The sequence below is a fragment of the Chenopodium album genome, chromosome 4 (assembly GCF_948465745.1).
Source record: "Chenopodium album chromosome 4, dcCheAlbu1.1, whole genome shotgun sequence".
In the NCBI taxonomy this organism is placed as follows: Eukaryota; Viridiplantae; Streptophyta; class Magnoliopsida; order Caryophyllales; family Amaranthaceae; genus Chenopodium; species Chenopodium album.
Genome location: NC_137837.1, coordinates 25,553,177 through 25,572,269, shown reverse-complemented (window position 1 = coordinate 25,572,269; position 19,093 = coordinate 25,553,177).

Below are 19,093 nucleotides of genomic sequence, written 5' to 3'. Positions count from 1 at the left end.
AATTTCAGATTTTCTTATGTATAAAATCTGATTTTTATTAGTTAAATTATTTGATGAATATTTGGTATTTTATTATTTAATTATTTATTACAATAAATATTATTTACACAATTATTTTTAATTCCTTTAAACTAGCAAAATATATTCCTAAATACTAAATAGGAAGGCCGAAAATATGAGCTTAGGAAAGCTCAATAATTTCGGCCATCCCATAAAGATTTTGGGAAAATATTTTGGTAATTTGTATTTTTAATTATCTCCCTTAAATCTCCTATTTTCCATAATTCTAATTCTCCATCTTTTTGATATCCAATTATTATATTTTCTTGCCATTCATTCTTCTTAATTATTCCCCAAGCAATTCCAATTTCCTTAACATTTTTCATGACATACATACCTTCCATATTCAATTATACACAATCCCTTCAAATATCAAAACTTTCCTTAAATCTTTGCTCACTTCTCCAAGTAATCTCTTAAACCCTAATTACCATAGTTCTTCCTACATTTTCCTACCATAATTCACATTCATACTAGCCTATAAATACCCCTTCATACCTCTCACATTCTTCACACCAATTCTCTTCTTTTTCTTCTCCTCAATTTTATACAAATCATCTCGTTCATCTTTGAAGCCAATTTTCGGGCACTTCAGTTTTTGGGGTAGTGACGTTTCACAAAAAGTTGTTCCTCTCGAAAAATCCTTGAGGTTAGGCTCAAGAATCACCCAATTCGGAGCTATATCAAAGGAGTTATAGCCTCTGAAAGTTCTGCCTTTTATTTCCTACGCAAATCCAATTCTTTTCTTCTCCTTTTCTTTTATTCAATTATTATTATTATGGGAGATTAATATAAAATTATTATGATTAGTTTTAATTATATAAAATCAGATTTTAATAATGAATTAATTTAAGAGGTTCATGTACATATAGTTGGGAGGGTTTAATTTAATTATTTGTGATTATTTGTTAACCTTATATTGATTAAGGTTATATTTATTTGTAGGGTGTTTTTGATCAAGCTACTTGAGAGTTCTTTTGAAGTGTTGTTGGCTAAGTGAAGATCAAGGTACGTTAGGTGGCTAGATACCTTGGAAGTGATCGATTTGAATGAAACATGTTTGAATGATTTATGTTGTTTGAATTAAATTGAATTGAATTATGGTTTATGAAATAAAAGTATGTTTAAAAGATTGGTTTTAATAATTAAATTGGAGTATTGATTTTTATAACATGTTTTGATTAATTAATTTATTATTCATGTTTAAAAAGGATTGATTTTGAAAGCAAGTTGGATTTATGGAAAAGGAGTTTGGATAGTTTTCGTTAAAGGTTGAATTATTGGATTTAAAAGAGGATTTATTGAATCATGGATTTATTATTATTTATGCTTTATAAGCAAGTTAGTAATCCCACTATGCGGATTTGGTTTATTGATAAGGCCTTGGACTTTGCATGACCGGGTCTTTCCTCAAGAATAGCCTTGTAACATAAGGAGACTAGCTTGGGGGGTGTGCACACTTGGGAGAGGAATTGGTTTTAATATGAGGAATTGGTTTTAAAATAATTGGATTTGGTTTTATTGATTATTGATATTGGAATTATTGAGAATTGGTTTTAAACCATGAGTTTGGAATTATTAGATTATTTATTGGAAATTGGTTTTAAAGCATGTTTGAGAATAAATTGAGTTTAATTATCTTGCACTTATCGTACTTAGCATATTTTGCTAACTCGTACTTCTTATTTGTTTTGGTTCGCCCTGTTTACCGTAATGGTAAGCAGTGTTGCTTATTTTCAGGTTGGAGTCAATAAATGATGCATTGGAGTCCCGGGATTGGTTTTCACTAAATTAGGAATTTGGTCTTGTATCTATTTTGAGTACTCATAACATTTGGTTACTATTATGGTTATTATTAATAAGGAAGAGTATTGAAGTTTCCGCTGCTAAGTATTGGTTTATTTTTAGTAAGTTTGAGTAGCCTTGCGTTTTCACGCGGCGGTAATACGCCTAAGTCTATCTCTACGGTATAATTATACGTATTATACTAGTATTTCCGTATAGGGAGATTTGGGGGTGTTACACTACCATTGAGAACCAAAAAAAAATTGGCTACCTGTAGGGAATAATTTCAAGCCTTTAAAAATCCCACTAGCTTAAACCCCACTGTGATCATACACTAAAGTACGGTGGCGTCCAAAAGGGAAGAAGATATAGCAAAAGAGTCGCCAACAAGTTTTTAAGGAACTTGTAAACCGTTCATAGAATGAAGGTTACACCCCTTAACGATCCAAGAGATCGTCAACTCCATAAGGTCATGAACCAAATAAGGGTTCGGGGATGATGGTACAAATCCAACCTAAAAGAGATTGAATCTGCCCTAATAATAGACCTCTACTTTATTCTGATCGTATTCATGTGCGCTTTCTGAGTAACATACAATCAATAGGTTAACCCTAAACCTGTTTAATCTATGTTGGTTGAATTTAATGCACAAATAAACTATTATTGGCGATCACTTGAATTATAATCATAATTAACCCTAACAAGATTATTAATTATCTTATTAAGCGTGATTACAAGTACCAAATTCCCTTTAACATGCATAAAAGGCGTGATCAAGCAACAACATATAAATAATATCAAGCAACATAATAACAACAATAATCAAAATCATAATAATAATAATAATAATAATAATAATAATAATAATAATAATAATAATAATAATAATAATAATAATAATAATAATAATAATAATAATAATAATAATAATAATAATAATAATAATAATAATAATAATAATAATAATAATAATAATAATAATAATAATAATAATAATAATAATAATAATCATCATAAATTATAACAACTATAATCATAATCATGTTCATGTTAATATTAAAGCATAATAAAAATAGTAAGATCCTAGGCATGATACTAACAAGATTAATAACAAACCCTAGCATGTCACTAAGCAATAAAAATCAAATCTTTAACCCTAACATGATACTAGCAATCATAAATATTAGGAAGAAAATAGGAAGCATCGTAGCAATCATATTTAATATTAAAATTACCCTAGACATGATACTAGGAATATCATAATAACAATATAAACATGATTTCTACATCATAACATCAATTAATCAATTAAAGTACTTACTTTGATGCTCCGTACCTCTTTCTAATAACAAAATACACACGTTAGTAACTTCAAGGAAAATAATAAACAACAATCAAATTAAATAATTGAAAGAGAGATTTGGGACCAAACCCTCAGAAATTAAACCTTTCACGTCTAGGGCGAAGGCAACTTCGAATATGGCTAGGTGTTTCTAGATCTTGCGAATGCGGAATTTTGTATGAAAAAGCAAAGTAAGAAAGAATTGAATGTTTTAAAAGAGATGAATGATGGATGTAGATGATGATAATTGATTGTAGGTGAATAATTTGCGAATGAAGAGCATTGGTGAATGAAAACGGAGTTTTTAATACGATATTTATAGAGAAAATCAGCCAAAAAGATAAATTAACAAAACAGAGTCTGACGCTCAGGAAACAGAGATGGCGCCAACCCTGGCTAGCTGGCGCCAGGCACCAGCCTTAGCGCCAATGGCTAGCGCCAGGCCTGGTTCCAGGCGCCAAGGCCTGGGGTTGGACGCCAAGCTTTATTTTAACGCGTTTTCGAAAATCCGATAAGTTTACCGTACTGGAGGATAAAATAATATAATTTCTTCGAAAATGCTATTTGATTTTGATTAAAACTCTGAAAAGTCAACAAAGTCAACTTATCATTGCTAATTGAATTAGGAATGAAAAGAACCTTCTAAAAGAATCTAGAAGACTAAAATCATTCCTAATTGCATTAGGAATGATAAATCATATTAGGCCCTCCCCAAGATCATTGGGCCGCACATAAAGCTCAAACCGGGTCCAGTTTGGTAAATTGGCCATAACTTCCTCAATATTCATCGGAATTGGGCTTATAATATATCGTTGGAAAGGTCTTTGCAATCCCCATCCAACTACACCACTATTGGACCCATATCATGGACCAACCAAACTGGATTGGCTGTTTTCTTAAAATAAAGTTTTCAAAAACAGGGAGAAGAGAAAAGAAATAAAAACTTTCCGCAACACTAGACCTTTCCACACTTTCGTTTCATTCGATTATGATTCGACGTGAAAGGTACTCATCACTGGGTTTGGTTTTGGGGAGACACAAATGGGTGTCTACAGAAGCCCCCACTTTGACTGAGTTTGGAGAAACGCAAGTTTCGAAAACAAAAGTCAAAGTATCGATAGGGACGGAGAATGATTCAGAACGTTCTGCGATCCTAAATCAATCTTGTAACGCCGATACCTGCAAACTATCGTTAGTTAAACAGATAAAAGAGTTAAGAAACGCGTATCTTGCACCGTCGAGCACACGTCTCTGAAAGTAACCGATTGTTGTCGCTTTACTGTATCCTTGCTTTGATGACCTCCTACAAGCTAGAGAATGCCCCCCCGCTTGAAAACCGCTACGCCTGTAACTGCTTCCAAATTTGGAAGATTGCTTCGCCTGAAACTATCCTCCTCCGCATGATAATATTCCACATCCTAGGGAATACCATCGAAGATTATTTCTCTTGAAACAATCTCTATCCGCATTGATAATATTCCACATCCTAGGGAATACTATCAAAGATTATTTTGCTTGAAATAATCCTCAGTTGCTCGTGACAACTCTCCGCAAGCTAGGGAACGTTGTCGAAGATATCTTCTCTTGAAGTCATCCTCATTTGATGCGATAAATTTCCAAAGGAAATTACCGAAGATCCACGCCTGTCGATCTTTAAAAGTTCGCCTGAACTTTGCTTCCGCTATGCCTGTACGTCGGCGCTCTTTTGCTTTGAACCTGTATGTCGGTGCTCTTTTGCTTTTGAACCTATATGTCGGTGCCTTTTGCTAATGAGCCAATGCTTAGGCGCTTTAAGCTAAGTGAGACGATCTCTTATCAGGTCGATCACTTTATGTAATCAAGACGATTACTAAATCATGTCAAATTGCTTAGAGGGGCTAACTGGCGTACCAAGGAACCCAAAATATGTTGCAGAAAGCTAGCACAACCTCAACAGGTGGCTAGGTGCTTTGGCGTCGCTGAAAAACCATCAGCGCCAGCTATTTGGTGCTAGCGCCAGGCGCTGATGTTGGCGCCAGGCGCCAAGCCCAACTTGTGACGCCAATGCATAGGGACTGGCGCCAGCACGGGAATTTCTTTAAATACCCATTTTCTCTTCATTTCGCTGCTCTGTTCGTCGCGAAACTGCTCGAGGAAACCGAAAGCTTCAATTGCTCATTGCTTGCTCGTTTCTCAACTGAATTCGCTCAAATTTGTTGCAAATTAAAGCTCTTCTCATCTATTTTCCTGATCTATGTAAGTTTTCCTCAAACTCACATCAGTTTTTATGAATTCTTGGCATGTTTATTCACGAATTTCATGAAAATTTGAAATTTATAATGCTCAATTTGCTTTGTTTGTCAAGTTTTATGCCATGAATTTGCTTGATTATGTTTGTATATTTCCTTGGGAGTAATTTGAGACTTGTTTGACTCAATTTGGTGAAGAAATGAGCAATTTGCCATTGTTGGACCTCTTAAGGTCGTGAAGAACAATGTGACTCGTTCTTGATGTTTTTGCTAGCAATTCTTGTCCAATTTGTCCCAATAATCACTAAATTGTTGCAAGAAATGGTTTGATTGCTTGAAAAATGTTGTCATGCTCAATTTGAATTTGTGCTCTGTTTTAGTACTACGTATTCTGTTTTTTGCGAACATAGTATCATGCGGCAAGGCGAACCTTAGATACTATAGAACCTTAATTCATGATAATTCTGCACAATGTAGCATGGCTAGACAGCGAGGCTCGGGTTCACGGTCCCGAAACACTAGACGGGAGCATGAGCCCGTAGAGGACGACGCCACGCCATCCACTTCACTCGGCCGGCTTTCGGAGTGGGACGAGCGGACTTTGTTCTTCGCCCCTGTCCACCACATTTCCGAGAGGGTGAGACAGGGTACCGAACCCGGGAGGACACGGCATCACGGCTCTGGCTGTGACGGTTTAGGCGATTTATACAGGATGCACATCGCTAGGGATCTTGAGACGAGGCTCCTATGGGAGTCTTGCGGGCTAGCTACTCTGTTTGAGACCTCCGAGGCTATGGTCGCCTCCAGCGGGGGTCATCACGTAGTGCGCGCTTTGGTGGAGTTCTTCTGGGACACCACCAACACCTTTCATTTCCCTTGGGGCGAGATGATGGTCACCCCTACGGACTTCAGTCTCATCACAGGACTGGAGTTCACTTCTGTGCCACTGCCGTTTGACGGTGGGATCGACGTCTTCTCTTCAGAGGTCGAGGAGTTGTTGGGGCCGATCGCTATTCGGGCCCGAGCTGAGGTCGAGGCGACTCAGTTCAGTGCTAGGGGAATTCGCCGCTCGATGCTGGCAGCGGCTCTTGACGACGATGTGACCACCCGAGAGCAGCGGGTGCGCATCTTTGTGCTGATGTTGTTGTCGGGGACATTCTCTCCTGACAAGGGTAGTAGGGCATTGCTTTACTAACTTCCTGCTGTCCGTGATCTCCAGCGGATCGGGACTTATGACTGGGCCAGCTTGGCCTATGCTGACTTCGTTCGTGCGCTGAGGGACTCGTGTCGTCACCGGTCCTTTAGGACGAACGTCGCTTTGTCTGCTTTTTAGCAGGTCGTAGAGGTAAACATTATTCCCTATAAAGTTTATCCCTACATATTAGTTAGCATTTATTCACACTTTTAACTCTTTGTAGATCTGGTTCTACGAGTACTTTCCTTCCGTTGCGCCGGCGAGACCATCGCCGAGGGGATTTCCGGTGAGCGCCTCTTGGGGCGGCCACCACGTGGACATGTCTACTGCACGTGTCCGGAGCTGGATCATCTCGGTACGACTTTTATCGTTTATCTTGCTTTTCCGCAGTGCTTTAGATATATTCTTGCCTGATTGATGCTTTTTATAGGGACCTGAGGTGGTATACCGACCGTGGGGGCGGTTGGACAGTCCCTGGATTAGCCGCACAGTACTCTGCTGAGCGTCGCTATTTTCTAGGGACCTATGGAGCGGTCGCGTACTTAGGAGAGAGGGTCGCTAGACAACACTCTTCTGATGTCTTTGTCGTTCCTGCCGCTCCACCACGTCATATGTTCGACGAGGCGCGGTTGTCGAGCATGTCTGAGGGAGCTGGTACCCCTTGGCGGTCCCATGTGATCCTCGGGCGGTGTTATGCTGAGGAGCTACTACCTTTGTTAGCTCCAGCGCCAGTACCGGCTGAGGATGTGAGGGTAAGATTCTTAGATTTTTATTTTTCGCTAAGTAGCCCCCAAGTAATACTTTACTGATTTTTTCTGCTTTATCAGGATGGTGCTGCTGAGTTCGTGCCACCCCGTATGTCTATCCACTACCAGGGGATGTACGGGCCGATCGAGGAGATGATTTCTCCGGCTCCCGAGGGCGAGCGCTTCGTAGAGCGGTCGATTCCTCGCCACCAGACTCGAGTAAGCCTAGTTTTTTCAGAATTTTGTGTTCATATATCATGCATTTTTACTGACTTATTTTTCTGAAAGTTTTCACGCGAGGTGGTTTCGGCTAGGGCACGATGCATAGATGCCTTCCGGAGCCAGCTCGTTCGGATGAGGAACGCGGCCACCTGTCGTCAGGATGACGTTGTCCGAGAGGTAACCTTTCTTTACTTATTATTTTTGCATTACTGCTTCAGTTTTACCTTGTTTCTGATTTAATTCTTTTTGCAGGGCCAGCCTATCGCTTCTCACACCCGCACGAGACTTGAGGGGCGAAGAGATCCGACGAGGTCTAGCTCGAGACGTCGTCGCACTTTGTCAGGGGGTAGAGGCGGTCGCTCTGAGGCTGCTCGAGCCGACGTTGCTGAGGGCTCGGGATCTTCTTCTGAGGGTGCTCCTGCTGCACCGGTAGGAGAGGCTACCTCGGCTTTCAGAGGTGGTGGGATGTACGAGGTCGGCTCGTCGTCGTAGCAGCCTCCGCGGCCTCAGCCTCAGGTTGATCCTGGCTGGAGTGGTTCTATCTTGAGTCTTCCTCCTCCTACGGAGACTGGAGCTGGAGCCGGTGGAGAGGTGACTCCTCATACGGCGCAATTTTATGGTATGATGGGCCTACGTCCTCCGGCACCGTAGTTCGTTCCTGTGTATATTTTATTTTGACTTTTTTTTATAGAACTTTGCCTTTGACTCATCATTTAGAGACACATTTTGTATTTTTATGTTATCATAAATTTATTTGATTGTTTATTATTATGTGTATGTTAGTGTGTGCAAAAGTAATGTGACAACAATTTTGCGCAAAAATTCCGTCATTTTTATTATTGATGGAGGATATTATCCGACTCTCTCCCCCAAAAAGAAAAAATTAAAAAAATAAAAAAATCAAAAAAATGTCGGGTTTTGGAATTTAAAATAAAGTCCAAAAAAAAGAATAATATAAATTAAAAATAATAGCTATATTTAATTAATTAAAAAAAAGATAGAAAAGATGTTTAGGAATATTAAACGGAGCCATAAAGTCATTAACCGAGTCGAGTTTAATATTAAAAACACAAACTGAGCACGCGCGGCTGTCTTGGTGACTTGGCGCCAGCTGGCGCCACACTATGGCGTGTGGCGCCAGGCGCTACACTTAGCGTGTGGCGCCAAGCTCTGGCGGTTGGCGCCAATCTTGGGGGTTTGACGCCAATTGACGCTGATTCCGTGTTTCATTCTGATTAAAACTCTCTGCAATTTGTGCATAAATAGCCCCCTGCCCAGCCGATTCTTCTCATAATTCCAGCGAATAAAATTATTCTCTTCTTTAGAAAAAAATAATAATCATGTCTTTAGCCACTAAAACCTTCACCCAATACACTCATGAATGGTGTCGATCTCTTAATGCTAGAGACAGAAAAGAATTAGATTTATTTCACTTGGGGGGAATTTATGGCATCAAAGGGGTAGATCTAGACCTAGACTTTATACATACCGCTTTAGAATTTTAGAATGTTGATACGCATTGTTTCAGAATAGGGTATGATGAGATTAGCCCTTTGCCAGAGGAATTTGGTGCTATTTTAGGCTTCCCTGCAATAGACCTCGTAGTAATCCCTAGAGTAGATGCATACTATTATAAGGATTTTGAGCGCTTCTTTAATTTAAAGGAAAGGGATTTATCAAAAATAGTGAATGGCAACATAGTTAATTTGAAAGAATTCGCACGCCATTATTTTGATAAACCTCTTTCTGAATCTTTTCATATATACAAAAGAAGGGCGTTCTTATTTTGCATGCTCAATCAATTTTTTCTTAGTAGTGGTAAAAATAATGAGGGTCAATCAATTATAACCACTGTTTTAGAACAAATTGAATCAGGGAGAAATCCAATGCCATTAATAGTTGGAGAGACTATGATTAGTCTAGATGAATTGAAAAGGGACCTAAAAGCGCCTCTTCGCGGTTCTCCAATTTTATTATAGGTAGAAAAATAATATTTTTAATTACAGAAATCAAAAAATATATTTTTGTATTGTAATAATTTATTTGCATTGCAATTTTTTTTACAGATGTGGCTAGGATTAATTAGCCCTCCGGACGACATTGAAAAATATACTCCCAATTGCTTCGTGAGAAGGAAGAAGCGCATCCCTAAAATTGGGCGCCATGGGTGGAGAAAAGTATTTGAATCATGTGATTTTGCTATCAAGTGGGTCATCCCATGGTGGAAAATAGAAAGGATGGTTGGTGTTAACAAGCAACCTTTCTGCCGTCTTCCAAGCTTGTCTCGTGTAACTTATTATTATCCCTGCAGGGTAAAAAGACAATACGGCTTGCTGCAGAATATTCCTTCCGGGGATCTTCGACCTCACTATGAGTACCCTGTATCTCAAGAAGTAGATAAATTCGATGCTTACTGGGGCGCTAGACCTTTATGGGAAGTGATTACCCAAAAGGTTCCTCCTTCTCTGCCTAATGATGTAAAGAAGTGGTTACTGAAGAAATCTTTAATTGATCAGGGTAAAACCGATGTGAAGAATCGTCTAGGTGACAGGGTGACTCCTGCCAAAGAACTCTTAGGTGCAAGAATTGAATTCAAAACACCTACAATGCCTAGGAAGAAAAATACTACCAAAGACAAAGGAAAAAGGAAAGCTAACACCACAGACAAAAAAGCTTGGGTGGAAAAGAAGCATGGAGTGCTAGCTGAAGGGGAGACCATCTTCTCTAAATTGAATGTAGGTCCTCTAAAGGATGCCTACTAGCTAAAGTAATGGATGAAGAGGAGGAAGCAGAAAAGAATTGGAAAAGAGCTAAAAAAGAAAAGAAAGATTAAGAGCATTGCTTAGCTTTAGATTTATTAGACTTAGATTGTTATTTTTATTTAAAGTTAATTTATTTCAGCCTTATTTAAATTCCATCAATAATGTAATTTTATTTTATTAATGAAATTTTAGCTTTCAATTAAATTGTTTACTTTAAATTCATTTTATTAAAGCAATGAAAATCGAAAAAATTAATTCTCCAGAAATTCTTCGAGTACGGAAGTCGAAAATTTTCCGAAAAACACCGAAATTCTCCCAGATTTTATTCCCAGATTGGCGCCAGTCATTGGCATTTGGCGCCTGCCATTGAAGTCTGGCGCCAGGCGCCAATTCCATCGGCTGGCGCTGATGACTTCTGGCTGGCGCCAGGCTCTGTTTGGCGACGCCAATAATTCGCCGATTTTCTGTTGACTTTTTAATTAGTTTTGGAACGCGGAGATGTCAAAAATAAAGTGGCCGCACCCGTAAAGGGTTGCCTACGTATCCTTTCTTAAGGAATCAGGCCGAACGTAGCTCTCTTGAGTATCCTACTCAAGTAATTATGGGTAGTATTTTTTAAGTTGGTCAAGATTAGTCATGTTTGAGAATTCATTGCCATCCATATCAGTTAGTTTTGCTGCACCTCCTGACAGGATTGTTTTGACAATGTAGGGGCCAGACCAGTTAGGTCTAAATTTTCCCTTAAGTCTAAAACATTTTTCCTTAGTGATTTTAATACCAAATCTCCTACTTTGATATTTCTTGTCTTGACCTTCTTATTAAAATGCCTAGCCATACGAGTTTGGTAACACTGAGTGTGATGTAGAGCTTCTAGTCGTTTTTCGTTGAGCAGAATCAATTCTTCATATCTTGCCCTAGTCCATTCAACTTCATCGAGTTTACTCTCTAGCGCAATGCGTAGAGATGGTATTTCTAGTTCGACAGGTTGTACGGCATCCATTCCATATACCAAGGAAAATGACGTATTTCTCGTTGATGTACGGATTGACGTGCGATAACCCCACAATGCGAAGTGAAGCTTGTCAGGCCAATCCTTATAATTTTCTGTCATTTTCTCGATGATAGTCTTTAGATTTTTATTAGCTGCCTCGACTGCTCCGTTTGCTTGAGGTCTATAAGGGGAAGAATGATGATGTTGGATGCCATATTTTTGTAGCAATTCTTCACATTCGGCTTGAAAGTGAGTTCCATTGTCACTTATCATTTCATGTGGGACTCCATATCGACAAAAAATATTTCTTTCGATAAAGAGTGCTACATGTTTTGCAGTGAGTTTAGCGTATGATTGCGCTTCGACCCACTTTGTAAAGTAATCAATTGCTACTAGAATAAATTCGTGGCCTCCTGTTCCTGGGGGAGTGATTTTGCCAATTATGTCAATTCCCCATGTAGAGAATGGCTATGGCGATGTGTAGGTGTAGAGCAAAGATGGAGGGACATGTTGTAAATTGGCGTAAATTTGGCTCTTAGGGCATCTTTTTACATACTGATGGCAATCCTATTCATTGTAGTCCAATAATATCCTTCTCGCATTATTTTCTGGAATAACATTTTGCCGTTTACATGAGTGCCACAGATTCCTTCGTGAACTATTCTCATTACTCTTTGTGCATCCACCTTTCTTACACATAGGAGAGCTCCAACTTTAGGTACCCTTTTATGTAGCTTGTTGTCTATGAGTACATACTGAGAAGCCAAAAGTCTCAATGATCGCTTTGCTCTTTTGTCAGCATGAGGAGGGTATTCACCATTGGTGACATAGTTGAGTATGTCTGTGTACCGCGGTTCTTCTTCTTCTTCTTCGCCTTGGACTAAGTCGTCGTCTTCTATAGTCTGGATATATGCTGGTTTGTGCCTTTTTTCGATAGTTAGAGGCATTTGCTCGATTTCCGTGGGAATCCTAACCATTGAGGCTAATCTTGCCAAGGCATCAGCAAATTGGTTTTCTTCTCTAGGTAGATATGTGTATTCTACCTTCTCTAACTGATCGGTAAGAGTTTCCAGATAGGTTTGGTAAGGGGCTAGGCTTTCGCTCCTTACTTTATATCTTTTAGATATCTGATTGATGATCAAAGAAGAGTCTCCGAATATTCTTAACTTCTTTACTCCCAATGCCAAAGCTGTTTCAAGGCCTACCACGCATGCTTCATATTCAGCAGCATTGTTGGTAACGTCGAAATCAAGCTTTATTGAGATTGGAACGTGCTCTTCTTTAGGTGATACTAGTAGCACTCCGACGCCACATCCCTTTTGGTTTGAGGCTCCATCGAAATACAAGGTCCAAGTATCATCTTCAGTGACCATTAAGTCTTCGTCTGGAAATTCATTGTCCTGTATTGGTGTCGAGTCTTCTATTGGAAAATCTGCTAGAAAGTCTGACACCACAGATCCTTTAATGGCTTTTTGTGGCATAAACCGTACATCGAACTGGGCTAGATTGACTATCCATCTTGATATGCGTCCATTGAGTGTAGATTTCTCGAACAGATACTTGAGTGGATCCAATCGGGAGACTACGAAAACGGTATGTACCAACATGTAATGTCTTAACTTAGTTGTGGCCCACACCAAGGCGAGGCACAATTTCTCGAGCGGTGTATAGCGTGTTTCGTATTCGAGCATCTTTTTACTTAGGTAATAGATTGCGTTTTCTTTGCCTTCTACCTCTTGTGCTAGCATGGCTCCCATTGTCTCTTTGGTAACCGTCAAGTATAACCTAAGAGGTATTCTGGGAAGTGCTGGCGCTAATACGGGAGGATTTGCGAGATAGGCTTTGATCTTTTCAAAGGATTTTTGACACTCGTCATCCCATATTACTGGTACATTCTTCTTGAGCTTCTTGAAGATTGGTTCACATATCGTCGTCAGTTTTGATATGAACCTACTTATGTATTGCAACCGGCCAATAAATCCTCGAATTTGTTTCTCGGTCTTGTGCGATGGCATTGACATGATTGCTTTAATCTTGGTTGTATCTACTTCTATTCCTCTAGAGCTTATGACGTATCCCAAGAGCTTGCCTGAGGTGACTCCTGTAGGCGTCGTTTGAAGTGCGCCTACGTAAAAAACATGTGGTGAATATGCTTGGCACTCATAGGAAGTGGTGATTGACATATACGATTAGGGACAAGGAAAGTAGGGAGCCGCCAACAAGTTTTTAAGGAACTTGTAAACCGTTCACGGATCATAAAAGGCAACCACGATAAGGGACAACGATAGGCAACAACGATTGACCCGTGAAGGTTACACCCCATTCATAATCCATGAGATTACTAACTCCATATGGTTCGGAACCACGAAAGGAGGATCGGGGATGATGGTACGAAGTGAGTCATGGAGTCACATTCGCCCGTATTGGCCTCTACTCGATTCTTATAGTGAAAAGTGATTCCTGCGATCTCAAAGGCATACAAAAAAAATATTCAATTTGCTCCAAACTATTATTATGCTAAATTGGTTTAATATTAATGCACACATTATTCTAAAATATTGTGATCACTTCAATTAATAACAAAATTAAAAAGGATCATAAACCGATTGTCCAAATTATCTTATTAGGCGTGATTTTCAATTACATATTCCCTTTAAACATGCAATATGGCGATAAAAAATAATAGAATAACATTAATATTAAAACCAATTTAATCACAATTCCAACAACATAAAATCGTTAGAAGAATAATAAAAATAAAAGGAGCATGACTCTTACTTTGATTCTGTTTGTTTGCAACTACAAAATAATAAACGAGTTAGTAACTTCAAGGAAATAATAAAACAATAATTAAATTAAATTAAATTAAATAAAGTAAAGTTGATTTTGGGGCCAAACCCTCAAACAATTCTACCTTTCACGCCTTGGCTTAAGGATAGAACCACGAGTGAAGTATGGACTGCTTTGAGTGCTTGAAGGAGGAATTTTGAAGTGAAAAGGGGTAAGCTAGTGTTTAGGCTAAAGCATAGAATTGAGAAAATAAAATAAGAGAATTACTCGGTGCCCCGTTCATCAGAAATGAGGGGGGTATTTATAGGGAAAATGTGCTGAGGGAGCACACGGAACCCTAAAATGATAAAAACCCTAAAAAAGTATCCCGTGACACGGTCAAATTGTACCGTGACACGGGAAGCTCCACCGTCAGACGGTACACAATCCCGTGACACGGTACATTTTTGGTGTGACGCAGGAATTTTTCAGAAAACGGGATAAAAAACGCGTTAAGGGTTTACGCGGAAAAGATACGGAATGTCCCGTGTCACGGCAGACCTCCCGTGTCACGGGAAATCCCACCGTCAGACGGGAAGGATTCCCGTGACACGATAGGTACCTGCCGTGGCGCGGGAAATTCCAGCCTGTTTTTCCGTCTAAATACATTTTTAACCCTAATTTCCTCCGGCATTTTAAGTGCCGATTGATAATTTCGGGCCTTTTCTGACTTTTTATTATTCGGGCTAAAATAAGAAAATAATTAAATAAAAATAAATAAAGGGTTTGGGCCAAAAATAAATAATAAAACAATAAAATAAAAAAGGTTTGGGCTAAAAATTAATTAATAAGTTTGGGCTGAAATTAAAACTATGCTTTTACCAAACATCAAGACTAATCCATGGACTGTTCAAAAATATGAATTTAATAAAATACGATTTTTTAAGCACTCTCGGGATTAAATACTAAACCCGACCAATAGTGGCGGTGAAAGGTTGTTCATCATCGGGTTTGGTTTTGGGGAGACATTTTTAGATGTCTACAACTCCAAAAGCACATTTTGATGGATTCAACCTCATGTTATATTTTCTTAGCCTTTCGAAGAATTTCCTTAAGGCTATTTGATGGCCTGGACGGTCTTTTGATTTTACAATCATGTCGTCGACATATACCTCGACTTCTTTGTGCATCATGTCATGGAGTAAGGCAGTTGCTGCACGTTGGTAAGTAGTACCCGCGTTTTTCAACCCGAATGACATTACCGTGTAGCAGTAAATGCCCCATGGTGTTATAAAGGTTTTTTTTTTCCATGTCTTCTTCTGCCATGAGAATCTGATTGTACCCTGCGTATCCATCCATGAATGAGAGAAGCGCGTGATTTGCCGTGTTGTCTACCAGAATATCGATGTGTGGCAAAGGGAAGTCGTCCTTTGGACTTGCCTTATTTAGATCTCGATAGTCGACACACATCCTCACCCTTCCGTCTTTCTTTGGAACTGGGACGACGTTGGCGACCCATTCAGGGTATTTGGATACCTTGATGAAACCTGCAGTTATTTGTTTTTGAACTTCTTCTTTTATTTTAAGTGCTACGTCGGGTTTCATTCGGCGCAACTTTTGTTTTACAGGTTTCATTCCTGGAATTAGTGGTATAGTGTGTTGAGCTATCTCTCTATTAATACCTGGCATATCTTCATATGACCAAGCAAATATATCGATAAATTCTTTAAGCAAGTTAATTAAATCGGTTCTTTCTTGTTTATTCAATGTTAGTCCGATTTTAACTTCTCTTTTATGAGTTGAATCGTTCGAGATGTCAACTGTTTCAGTTTCTTCAATTACTAGTGTTTTCTTTTCGAGTGTTTCCATTGCTTTAATAATTTCTTTGTCTTTGTTTTCTTTTCGAGTGTTTCCATTGCTTTAATAATTTCTTTGTCTTTGTTTTCTTTTCGAGTGTTTCCATTGCTTTAATAATTTCTTTGTCTTTTTCATCGTTAGCTAAGCAATGCTCGTCATCTTGGGTTAGAGAAGAACACAAGAAGTAAGGAGAATGAGAAATATTATTGTACTTTGAGATCATTACATCAAAGAGTGATACGTCCTCAGGGACTGGATCACTAACTATCCTAGGAGAAGAAATAGGAGGGGGAGGTGTTACTACTAAAGACTTAGAAGACTCTAAAGGGGAAGACTCTGACTCAGACTCTGATTCAGACGACTCTTCGAACATCGGTCCTTGCCCTGTCGTGATTGATATCTTCCTTCCGCTTGGAGTAGTCACTTTGATAGTCTTGCGCCACCCTTGTACTGTAGTGATCCTTCGGCTGGAGTAATTAGCTTCGAGGGGTCGAAGCTTTCACTTTATAGGACCGTTTGAATGAGCGAGGAGTTATCTTCTTCGTAAGTTGGCTCATTCTTTTCTCGCCCAAACAATAATCCCATGACGTTAAAGTCAAAGCATGGGGGTGCTTTCTCCTTGTGGACGGGAGTTGGGATTTCATCAGTGAAGTAGCAATCCAAGAAAATCTCGAATCCTGGTTGTCGTATGCCGTTTACAACAAATGGCTCGGGAAATTCATGGCATGGATAGTCCTCTCCTTCTTTTATGAACTGACCATTAAGCGTAAGAGGGTACTGATCCATTGGAATTGCTTTCTTTTGAATGCGAGCGTCCCTACGTGCTTTCAACTTGTCCTGGGCTCGCTTGAGATCTTTCCGAGTCGGTTCGAAACCAAGTCCGAAAGTATCTAGCTTAGGGAGGCCAGGTGACTCCAGCGATTTTGCGATCCCTTTCTTCTTTCCTAGGGTCATCTTAGGGAAGTGTCCTTGTTTCTTCAGCATGGTGTTGACAATCATGTTGGAATGGGGGTCATGGCAAAGAGATGTCCTTTCATCCTCCTGGATTAAGGAAACTTCTTTGTTAAAGCCCCATAGGTCTTCATCATCTTCGTCGTGCTCCACATTAATGATTGGATTTTCTATGGAGTTGATTCTCATAGGCGAAGCATCGATAGTGATTGGAATTCCTCCAACTATGGCTTTTACTTGTTGGTGGAGAGATGAAGGGACGACCTTTAGATCATGAAGCCAAGGGCGTCCCAACAACAAGTTGAATGAGGCTTTGATGTCTACTACTTGAAAAGTAGTAGCATGTTCTATTGCTCCTGCCGTTACATTTAGGGTTATTTTGCCAAGAGCTTGACGACGAGTATTATCGTAAGCTCTTATTCCTTGTGTGGACGGAGTTAAGTCTTCATCCCTTATGCCGAGCATCCTCGCAGTTCTAAGTGGACAGACATTGATAGCCGATCCATTGTCTACAAGAGTCATGGGAACATTCATCCTTTTGCAGACTACCGTGAGGTTTAATGCCTTGTAAGGGATTTGATAGCATTTTGAACATTTGCGCATATGGGATCCCAATTGGAGTGTAGATTCTATTGCTCTTCTTGGGTTTTTCAGTGACTTGTAAGGGAAAACACTTTGCCTCATAAGTCGTTCTCACTGGTGTGAATTCTCTTTTAGGTTCTTCTTTTGGAAGTGGAAGCTCATCATATTTCTTATGGAGTTCGTTCATAACTTTGAGAGCTTCACGTAGTTAGTTGTGATGCCTCCTTCATAGACAGTGTGAGCAATTGTATGTCTTCCTTATTTGTCGGTTCTGGAAGGCTATCTTTGACATCGAAGAAGGTCTCCTCTTCTTTTTCTATGGCATTGATTTCTTCAACAGGTTTAATGAGAGATGAGGGGTCAATCTCGTTTTCCTCGTCGGAGATAGCAAGAGTATGAGCTAGAGGTGCATTGTCGATGCTTGGCTTCTTACTGGCAGGGGGCAACGACAGTTTGTTATTGTCGATTAGGTCTTGGATAGCTTCCTTAAGCTTCCAACAGCTTTTAGTAGAATGGCCCCTACCTTGGTGATACTTGCAGTGTGTGTTGGGGTTCCAGTTAACCGACCTCTTCTCGACTGGTGGGTCCCCAAATGGTCCAATGGGAGTTATAAGACCTTTTGCATTTAATCGATCAAATGCGGTGTCATAACTCATGCCAATAGGAGTGAAGTTCCTCCTAAATGGTTTCTTCTGTCCTTAGTTGTTCATGACAAGAACTTCTCCTAAATTAAAGGTGCTAACATTATTTGAGTGGGCGGTTTTGGAAGAAGAAGGATTGTCGTTCTTCTTTCCTTTCCAGCCACTGTTGGAGTTATTGTTGGCAGCTTTTGACTTAGCCAAGTCATCTTCAATATTGATCCCAATGTCATAAACAACCTTAAAGGTATGGAGATTATTTTGGTATTTAAGATGCTTGGAATATTTTTCTTGGAGATTCTTGATAAACAGTCTCACAGACTCTTTTTCGCTTGGTACCTCAATCATTTTAGCTGAGATTTCTCTCCACTTGTTAAAGAAAGAGGTGAAGCCTTCATTCTATTTCTGTTTGAGGATTTCAAGTTCTCTATGGTCAGTCTCGACTTGGATGTTGCACTTGTACCTATCAACGAAAGCGTTTGCTATAGACTCCCAAGTAGAGGTCTTTTCTTTTTCGAGAGAAAAGAACCACTGTTGGAAAACGGTCTCGAGAGATAGTGAGAAAAGAGAAGGGAAGACCTTCTTATCAATACCCTTGATACTCATTATTGTTTCAAATGCTCTTAAATGGAAGTAAGGGTTGTCAATTGCTCTGAATTTTGGGATGTCGTTGGCGTTGAACTTCTGCGGAAGAAGATCTTTGTCCACGGAGACCCCTTGTGATGTAAGCTCTTGAAACTTGTAGTCGCTGGACAACTTGCTTAGGCTCTCTTGCCTGAGGTCCATTTGTTGTTGCTTCACGGGATCGTCGATCCTAAGTGCGAGAAGCTTAAGTGTCTCAGTCACAGTAGCCAATTGGTTCTTAAGATCATTGACTTCTTCTTGAGTTGCCATTATAACTCTTGCTTTCCTCTTGCGAGCTATAGGTTTGTCAAAAAGTTGGACTTGTACGAAGAGGTTATCTT